Below are 10,960 nucleotides of genomic sequence, written 5' to 3'. Positions count from 1 at the left end.
TGGACGACTGGGATTCAGTCCTCAAAACTCCAAGATTATCATTTTTGCAATTTTAAATAGCCTCTCCGTTAAAAAAAAAAATGATAATATTCTAATACGTAATATCGTTACTGTCTTTGATTAGTCAAAAAAAAACAAAACACACCTGCAAATTTCTACCTAGCGGATTCAAAATATACAACACTGATTTCACATATTTTTAAGTTATTTTCGATTCCAATTCCTGTAACAAAGCATACTGAGCCCTAAGATATTCAATACAGCCACTGTTATCTTATTCACGTATTTTTCTATATTAATAATTAATTCAAGGTTTATATTTATATAAATTAATATATAAATTTAATATAATATAAATTTATATATATATTTAAATATAATTATATATATATGCAAATATATATAAATGCAAATCTTCCTGTTAAATGAATGGGGATATAAGTGATTTTGTATCCATGAATATATTCGATGTGCCATCAGTTTTGACACGTTCTTCGTTGAAACTCTATCATATGAAATGCAATGAATAATGTCCTCTTAAATATGCGATAATACTACTAGAGTGTTGCCACATGCTAAACAGATACAAAAAAAAAAAAACACTGGGTTAAAATTTTGTGTGTCACATGATTTTGTGAATAATTCAAAATCGTATATTTTATCGATTAAAATTGTATGGCGAACACTTTAGTAGTCATTCTCGTATAGCAATTTTGTTTTTCTAATCAGCATAGTACTGTTTCTCGAACTATTTTCTATTTCTTCCGGTTAAGATGAAAATAATTGATTTTCTAACATATGAGATATGTTTGAAAGTTTACCTATGTTTGAAAATATTCAAATATATTTTGTTATGAGAAGAACAAGAAATCCGAAACAGTAAGCTATTTAGGATTGCTAGATCTTCCAAAACTTCGAGACTGACTGATGTGTGAAATTCATCGACGGCATCTCTATTGCATATGAAGGAATGCAACGCAGTTTATTTATTTATTTATTTTTGATCTGGTAAAAATATGCAGCTAATTGAATCTGTCAAACTGCTAAGAAAATATTAATGAATTTTCATTTTAAATTTGAAGTTTGGAAGAATATTATTATTGTTACTGAAAATTAAATGAAAATTTATGAGTGATTAATTGTTCGATTGTTTCAAAGTAAACGATGTCAAACAATCGAATAGCTGAGGAACGATTGTTATTTTAATACAAAATGGGATACGGTTTATTTTTTCTGGCAATTGTCAAACTTACATCTCTTTCTCCTCCTTGACACTCCCATAGCTCTTTTTGTTTAAGTCCTAGTTCCCAAAATAGTTGTGGTTTTTCGCCAGCAAATGGAGGCCAATTTTATATCAAAATATGGTGATCACAGGTTGTGTCTTAACTAAGCAGGTGCAACGGGTGCACAGGCACAGGGTCAAGGATTAATAGGGTATCCCTGAAATGGGGTAACAAAAAATAATCGTATATATTTTTTTGTTTCAAAATTTAAATTTTGTCACCGTGGCGGCCGATTTATAATCATATATTATAATATTTATAAACAAATTTTCTATTTCTATCGTTTTTTTTTATTTTTTATTTTTCCAAAAAAGGGAGTCCAAAAAATATATATATATAGGAGGTTCACTTATCTCATCTAAATTCAACATTTCTGCGGATAACATAACGGTTGAGATCAAGAAATTTCCGCGAACCGTTACAAGACAAGAAACAATTTCTTATACCAAGGGAGGTTACAATATCGAAGCAATATAGTAGGCAAAAACAAAGTGTACACTTAAACCAAAGCTGGAAGAAAGAAAAAAAAAACTCCTAAAAAATGGTTACTAAGCAGGTAAATGTGCCAGTGAAGAAAAAAGAAACCACAATAGCCATGAAAGGAAAATAGATTCGGCTGCATTGAAACTTGCCAAAAAAGAAGGTTACAGTGGCAAAGAAGACTGCGGCAAAGAGGAAACCTAAAAACGATAACAAGAAAGTTAAAAAAAAGAAGAAGAAGCCAGATAAAAGAGGTAGAGTAAATAACTGTGGTACAAGTTGTTTTCGGAATATTGTTTGTTATTTTGCATTCCTATAAATACTTTTTTTGATATAATTTGGACTTTTGAAGCAATAAAAAATTTTTGTTTCCCAATCATGAAGAGTAATTCAGTGAATATTCAATTTTGAATATCTGCAGTGTATGGATGATTCCAAAAAGTAATAAATTGCGTTGAAAACTCCATACACCTAAACTCGGATAAGACAAAATTAATGATATTCAAAAATTCACTGAATCGATCAGTTGACATCAAATATATAACCATCCAACATCCACTTTCCAACATAAAAAACACACAGAACAGCAAAACCACTACAATCAATCAGGTTGAAACAATACGATACCTTGGAATTTACTTCGATGCAGATATGAACTGGAATAGCCACATAAACCATCTACACAACAAACTCCAAACAATAAGTGGCAAACTCTACAGATTAAAAGACATAGTTCCCATACGCCTAAAAACACTAATATACAAAGCACTATGCCAAAATATACTAAGATACGCTATAACAACGTATGCTTTCTGTGCACCCTACAAATTAAATAGATTAATGTCGCTACAGTACAAAATGATAAAACTGATCTTTTGGGAACAAAGAGAAAATAACGACCTTATATACATTGTAATGTCAGAACACAAAATATTTATGTCACTATGCAGTTTTGCTAAAACATTATTTCGATGCCAACTACAGGACAGTCAGAAATACACACCGCATAACAAAGCCTCAGACAACAAATTATATGAAATATAAATACAATAATCACTACGGAAAGGCCACGCGAAACTTCTACATCCCAAACTTGATAAACAAATTACCTTTGGAATACAGAAATTTACAAACTACAATAGTCTGAAAAGAGCTCTAAGGACATACCATGAAGAAGAAACACGCACCCAACATTCCATACAAACTTAATTAAACACAATATATTCGTTCAGGCTTCCAGTTCAACGACGCATCAAGACATTGAAGTTATCGTATGTGTGTGTGTGTGTGTGTGTGTGTGTGTGTGTGTGTGTGTGTGTGTGTGTGTGTGTGTGTGCGTGACTTACGCGAATTTCTCAATCAACGGCTGCAGGGGAAATCAAACGTGTTAAACATTGGTTTGATTTCGTAGCTTCCCAACACAGCAAACAAACCAATAAATAATAACCAACTGGTGTCATTCTCAGATAAGCTTACAAATAAGCTTCGAGGATGAAGGCTGAGAAATTACATCTCATCCAAGATAAAAAACAAAAAAAAACAAATCCATATATCACATTTCAGTGCTGTACTTACAGCGCTTAAATATACTAAAAAAAATCAAAATTGTAAATATATATAACTCATTGTTAAATGAAGAAATGCTGCATTTTATTATTATTGTTATTATTATATTATAAGGAAAAAAAGAAAAGAAAGGAAAAAAACTACGAATTTCATTGGTACAAAAAAAAAAGGAAAAAGGAAAAAAAAAAGAACTAAACCTGTTGTAAATAGGTAATCTATGTGTTGTAAATATGTACTCACAATATTAATCATCATTTTAATAATAAAAAAAGAATTTAATTTTTTAAAAGGAAAATATACAATCAAGTATGTATCTTATATAACCAAATGCATGTAATGTATGTATCATATGTAAACAAATGTATGTAATGTGTGTATCATATGTAATAAAAATTATTATGATTATTATTATTATATTAACAAATATGTTTAGTCGATAAAAAATCTATTGGCGATGCATTATTTTGCCAATAATCTCTCTTTTTAAATTAAATCTGTTTAAGTTAGAAGTATTTTAACCAGGTCTCTGTTCGTTATAAACATAGATGAATATTTTACTACGAAAGTTTAATGTGTTCCTTATTACCCACTGTTTTTTGTTAAAGTGACATTACTTTTATTGTAAACAGAAATGGTTTTTTTTTTTGTTTGTTTTTTTTTTGCTTTTCTTCATAAATCTCGCAAGTAGCTTTCTGCCAAAAAAGAAAAAAAAAAAAGTAAAAAAAAGCCTATTTGTTCAGCATTTGCTTCTGGACAAATATTGTTTTCAGGAGATTATTTTATGAGCGTTTGTTGATATGGTTTTTGCTGTTTGTTTAAAAGGAGGAGAACAAATTGGCTGCTTTGTTCCATAAAAGCTACACAAGATATATTCTAAATGTGGCAAGCGAAAATGTAGTGAAAAATATCATCATTAATGTATCGGGTATAAAATTCATGAGAGCTTTCTTCAAAGACTGATTAACCAATATATAAGTAGTTATCATATTTGTTGCAACACTGCTAGTTAATTATGAGGGGTAAATATTACACGTAGAATTCAACAATAGCTTATGTAATGACCGATCGTCAGTTTCGAACATGACTGATATATACATTCCATGATTGCAGTATGGAATGATTGTAAATTTCATCTATGCTGACATTTCATTAGTGACATATTTGCCGAATTGCTCAGCAGGCACAAAAATTTTCAAGTCCTGCGTGTGCCTTTTAAAAGTGATGTTATTTATTCCAATATTACTCTTCTAGCGAAGTAGAACAACTGTAAATGAAATTCACTACTATTGAATTTAAATGCAGACAAAATTAAGAAGAGATTTTGTGATACTTGCTGCTTTGATAACCGGATTAGTAAAACAGAAATAATTTCATTTATTCACAGTGCACACAAATGCATTTATTTCTTCCATAAAATATACGCATCACTTAAACTAATACAAACGGAACATATTTTCAACACAAATTGCAATATAATTGTTGTAGCTTAGAAAATGGCTTTCTTCCGTAGATGCAGGTGAACTTTTCCACCTTTCTTGGCAACGTTGTTCAGGTTACTAAGACAACCCTTAAAATATAAAACCAAGTGATTAACAAAGAGGATTAAAATATAATTATGATTTTGCTAATTACGAAAAAATAAAAAATAATTAAATAGCAAGTAAATATAAATAAGGCAATGCATATTCTCTGTAAAACTCCAGTGTTAATGGCAGGATAATTTGAAAAGGTAATTAAGACAATCACGAGAGGGCACCATGTAAGCGCGAAACGATTACTCCATAAGCTGCAATACGAATTGACAATTGACAATTGACATTTATGTGTTTAGGGGTGAAGCAAGATGCTTTTCATATTCTCTGCTATCTGTTGCGTTTATTACAGTGAGGGTAAAATTTACGAGCAGTTTGCTCGCCCTGATTAGGCAAGGAGATTATGCATCGGTATAGGAGGTTAATATAGCTTTTGGTCTTCTATGTTTGAATATGTCCGTTGCCTAGTATGCTGCAGTTTGCTGAACCAAATCGTTGGGGTGTATAGACGTCTTTAGTAAGAACTTAGATGCTAAAAATTGTAGGAAAGAGAAAATATAGGGAATATTTGTATCTCTATGAAGTTGATTGTTTCTAACATGCCATGGGGCGTTCAGAATCATTCTCAAGCACTTGTTCTGTACTCGTTGTATTTTGATAATGTTAGTATTAGAGGTGTGGCTCCAGGCTGGAGAGGCGTAGGTGATGATAGGGCGAATCGTCATCTGGTATAGCTGCAATTTGATTCTGTTACTTAGCTTGCTATTTCTATTAATTAGCGGATAGATCTGAGCGATGGCTTTAGATGCCTTTGTGCACGCAGACTTGATGTGTTGGTTGAAAGTGAGCTTTTGTCGAGAATTACACCCAGGTATTTTGTTTCTGTCTGCCAGGGAATTTTAGTATTGAATAGTAATACATCTCCTGCAGGAGATATTGGCCTTTTCGAGAAAAGAATGGCTGAGCTTTTTTGGGGATTGACTTCCAATCTCCATTTGGAGAACCAACACTCCAACTATAGAAGGTTTACTTGAAGCTTTCTGGTAATAAAATGGGGTCGGAGAGATCTGGTTAGTATTGCTGTATCGTCTGCATACAGGGCCAAGATGGAAGACATCGGATTGTGCTGGATGTCCGACATGTATGTCCGACATGTATAGAAAACAGCAATGGAGCTAGTAGATCCTTTGTTAGATCCCTGCTGCACTCCAGCAAAGATATGGCGCTTGGATGAGGTAGAACCATTGATTTTTACTTGTATTGATCTATTCTGAAGACATGAACAGATTAGATGAACCATATTTAGTGAGATACCGGCTGCGATAAGTTTGTGTAGGATTGCGAAATGCCAGATTTTGTCAAATGCTTTGGATAGGTCTAGGAAAACCGCTCCTGTGTACTGGTGCCAGTTATAGCTGGTAGTGATGTATTCCACAATTCTGTGGATTTGCTGGGTAGTACTATGGTGTTGCCGAAAACCAAACTGTTCTTTAGGGATAATGTTTAGGTGATTTATTGAGGTTTGGCGTCGTGAGAGGATGACCTTCTCCGCAACCTTACCCAGCTTGGAGATAAGACTGATTGGACGATAATTTTGCAGTAGGTGTGGGTCCTTGCCTGGCTTATGTATAGGGATTACATCGCAAGTTTCCAAATGGAAGGAAAACAGTGAAATCTTAAGATTGCGTTTATTATAATGGTCAGGTGCACTACAACTTTTCTAGGCAACAGCTTGATCACCCTGTTTGAGATGCCGTCTGGTCCAGGAACTTTTTTGTTCTTTAAATTTTTAATAATATTATATATTTATCTAGTTAATGTGGGGAAAATATGGTCAGTACTGGTATCAGAAAGTTTGAATGAGTGTCTGACCTGTCTGTGAATTTTGTATATGTGATTGAAGTCTAGATTTCCATATACAGGTTTGCACTGCTCTTCCAAATTTCTTGCCATGGCCTCCGCCTTGTTCTCATTAGCGTGTACAAGGCCATGGTCAGAGAGTATTGGGGGAAGAGATTTCCCTTTGTTTTTGATATTTCTTAGTAATTTCCAGACAGGCTGATCAGTAGGTAAGATAGAGGCTAACTTTTCTTCCCATAGATGGTCTTTGTGAGCCTTGAGTGAATCTCTCACAGCCCCAGTAAGTCTATTTAGATTTGTTTTATCTTGCCGTTTCTGACTGATCTTCCATAATCTCGGCATCAACGTCTGTGACACTTGCCGGTCGAAACGTATCATAAAGTATCACCTTTCCTGGCCAATTTTTGAGCAGCTCGCCCAGTCTGAAAAATTCCAGATATACTTCTTCAGACGTTGTCTCGTTTGGCTGCTGTTCCATATCTGTCAATGTGGTGGACCTTAAAATAAAAAAAATAAAATAAAATAAAAAAACCGCTTACCGTGCAGTTGTAGTCTTACCGGCACTGCAGGACTCTGAACTGTTTTGGTAAGAGCACTGATTCAAAATTGCATGATCTTCAAGACACATAATAAACGCAAACCACACATCTAATCCACACTCTACTCGGTCCTTCTAACTCGATCATTGAAAAAAGCTGCAATACGAAAGGATACTCGAAGTAGCTATATCTTAATCGTATTTCTGAATATTATGGGTGTGCATTTGAAGAAATTGTCTTGCCAGTTAGTACAATTACTTGAATGGGATTTTTACATTTGGCTTTGAAATAATTTAATTATTTAAATATATAAATTACCATTTCCTCAAAATGTTTTCCGCTATCTTGCAGAAAAAGCGATTTCTATAATGAAAGAAAGAAAACGAATATTTATTTATTTATTTACATGTATATGATTACATGTGAAGTAAGATTTCATCTTGTTACCTTCAAGGACTCTCGTAATAATACTTAAAGTACTTGAGCATTATAGATGTGGCAATAAAATCACTGAAACTATTATAGAAATCGTAACGCTCACTTAAGATTTGGGTAACTAGCTTATCGACAAGCACTATGTTAATTAATATTCTGTTTTAAGTAATTTAAATCTCACCGGATATGTGTTTAATTGTTCGCATGACAAATTTGTTTGCTCATTGGAAAGTTTACAGAAAAGCTTGATTTCGAACTCCCCATGAGCTCGCACAGCCAACCACAGTAAACAATGCACGAATTTTTGTGGATATTGTGTTTACTCTAGCAACGATTGAAATATTTGTATAAACGTTAATGTGTTTACGAACTGCTTTAACAAACGCTTAAAATGATTGAAACCGTTAAGTTGTCAGTTTAGGATGATAGTCTAGGAAATAATGTCTGTGTAAATTTATGCACACATAAATTACTATGCAACCAGTAATTTATGTGTGCTAATTGCGTCGAATTCTTATTTTCCGTTTTGCTTGTTGTTTTCTGAATGAAAAAGTCTCAATTTCTCTGAAGTAAATACCCCCCCCCCCCTCCTAGCAGCTTATATGGTAGATGTATTTTAGCCGATAGTAATTCCAATCAAGTTGCATCGATTAGTACGGCTTGATTGGATTACTACCAATGCAACTAAAGCTGTAGGTAAGTATCGACTAATCTTTAAAACTGTGATTTTATTATTGTTTTGTGTCTATTATAGAAGGAAACTTAACATTCCGTTGCGTCAATTCACCATAGTTATGTTACTTTATAAAATACGGAATACAGCTAGCACAGAGTTTGACAGTTACTTGGATACAATAGACACTTATGAAGCGCAGCGTTAGTGTTAGTTGCACATGCAGTGTTAGTTGATTTGCAACTAACTTTATAATAATTCAGTTATTATGTGAAACAGTATACAAATCTATGGAAGAAATAATAATAATACTTTATACGAATATGTCTTGTTTCTTTCCTATAATAAAAATCGCAAATGATGTATCTACGTATGTTTCTTATTATCTTCGTCTATATCTTTCTTTTAAAAAAAGCGCAATACCTCTAAATTTTCTCTAGTATAAATTAACGCTCTTACTATAATTTGAGATTTTTCCTTCTCAAGGCATTAGGCAAGTTGAAAAGAAAGAAATTTAATTATATACTGTTTTATGTATTATGTATCATGTATGTTACATTTCAGAATTACACATTCATTTCCTTAAAAAATGTGAGTACATTCGGTGACAAAGGAAAAGGCACTTTAATTAAAATACTTATTAACAGATAAACTTCCTTTCTGTCTTAGGTCTTTATCGTTGCAAGCAATTTCGATAGCTGCATTTTTGTCTGCTGCTGCTTCTGTTGTAATATTTTGTACATAGCCATTCATTTTAATAGTAATCTACAAACAGCAAAAATCGAGTTAAGATTACTCTCTAAATGTTTGAATGTTTTAATCGTTAGCTGATGAGTTAATAGCAGCTAAACTTGCTAAGTGTAGCATTGACTATTGTGTCACAAAGCGGTAACACTTCAACACCGCTTCGTGAGGCATTAGGCTTAATTCCCTGTAGTATATCCAGGAATTAAAATAAGCTTGCTTTAACGTTTCTACGCATTTAAATAAACAGAGAATACAAATTTTAGCCTTATTCACATAGATTAAAAATATGAACTTATGAAATTATTCACGTTAGACGAAGTTGAGCTCGGAAAAAAATAAAATATAAAGCACAACAACAATGTGCAGAAGTTCATCAGCCATTCTTCGTTCATAACGCAACAGTCCGCTTGAAATAAATGGAAAATATTTTTTTCCTTTTATACTAAATAATATTTTATTACTACTTTTAATACATATTTCACGGATGACTCATTACTACATTCAAACCAGAACCAGGGAAAATAAAATAAACAGATAAATAAAATTGAAAAAAAAAAAAAAATAATGGCATCTCATCAAACTGTGTATTCAGACAAACAATTTCGTCCCACGAATGCACTTTTCAAGTACCTGAATTTATATTATGCTTTTATTACTTCATCATTCTCGTCAATGAAAAGCCTTTCACAAACCGAAATTTGCAGACTCCTCATTCTTTCCATAACAAATAATACGTGTTTTCGTTTTTCGACTAGTCAGTATTAGTATAGTCATTTCCCGGCAAGTAAACATCAAGTTTCTGGAAACCCATCTGTATGTTTCTATTAATTTGATTTTGACATAAGAGCGAAAACAACAGTTTGGAATTTCAACGAAGATTGCGGTAGATAAAAAAATATTAACAGATTGTATTTTTGAAATATAAAAAAATTGCTCAAAATGAAAAATTATTAGTTAATATTTAGTATATAGTAATGGTTATAAAACAATCAGAACATATTTAAAATATTTTCAAGTGCCACATAAAATATATGGCGTAAGAGGTGGGAAGTAATGGAATAAATAGGCACTCGAAACAAGAGGACACTAAAAACAGCGTATTCGAATGCATAATCAATTACTCCATTTTGTAGATGAAGTTCAGATACTGACTTGACTAAGAGTTTTTTCCCCATCTGAAGTGATTATTGGAACTCCCCCCATGGATATTTTCTGTACATCTTGTGATCAATGACTCAACGATTTGACATTATTCTCAGATAAAAAGGAAGTCACAATTTTCGCTTATTCACTTATTCATTCGATTATTAAATTATTTGTTATTCGATTATTCACTTATGTATGCCACCTTTCTAATTAATTACTTTGAGTATTCAAAGTATGTATTCCTTTCTTCTTTTTTTATTACATTTAATATCTAGAATGCGTTCTGATTACCTTATATATATATATATATATATATATATATATAAGGAATTGGTATATTGCCTTTGAATCTGTTTGTTTCTTCTGAGCGGGTGTCTCAGAAGACACAAACAAGAAAGGAGGATTAAGAAGGAATCTTTCAATAATTCTCTTGGAATATCCAATAACTTTGAAAGAAGTTTTGATATGGTTTATTTCTGTAAGTTCATTTGGGTCATCCAAAAGAGAACGGGCACTATATCCCAAGGTGTAAATTATTCCAAGCTTATGAGGAGGGAATGATGGGACTGACTATGCAGATATCTGTTGGTATGTGTGGGCTTTCTATATATCGACATTTTGAGTTTACCAAAAGAGCGGGTAAGTGTGACATCAAGAAAAGGCAGGGAATTATCCGTTTCACACTCGGCAGTAAACTTA

At 32.5% G+C, this 10,960-nt stretch overlaps 1 long non-coding RNA gene across 1 annotated transcript in view; it reads left to right on the top strand.

Moving 5' to 3' along the window:
- Nucleotides 1-8,074: 8,074 nt before the first annotated feature.
- LOC150099584 (uncharacterized) overlaps nt 8,075-10,960 on the top strand; it is a 32,433-nt gene continuing 29,547 nt past the window's right edge. The window contains exon 1 of the long non-coding RNA XR_016549398.1: nt 8,075-8,391. This is a non-coding gene — a long non-coding RNA (uncharacterized LOC150099584). The remainder of the gene's footprint in view (nt 8,392-10,960) is intronic.

This window comes from Typopeltis vanoorti, chromosome 14, assembly GCF_054136105.1.
Source record: "Typopeltis vanoorti isolate ZY-2024b chromosome 14, IOZ_Tvanoo_1.0, whole genome shotgun sequence".
Lineage (NCBI taxonomy): Eukaryota > Metazoa > Arthropoda > Arachnida > Uropygi > Thelyphonidae > Typopeltis > Typopeltis vanoorti.
Note: the sequence above shows the minus strand (reverse complement) of the source record. Positions and strands in the feature narration are given on the sequence as shown.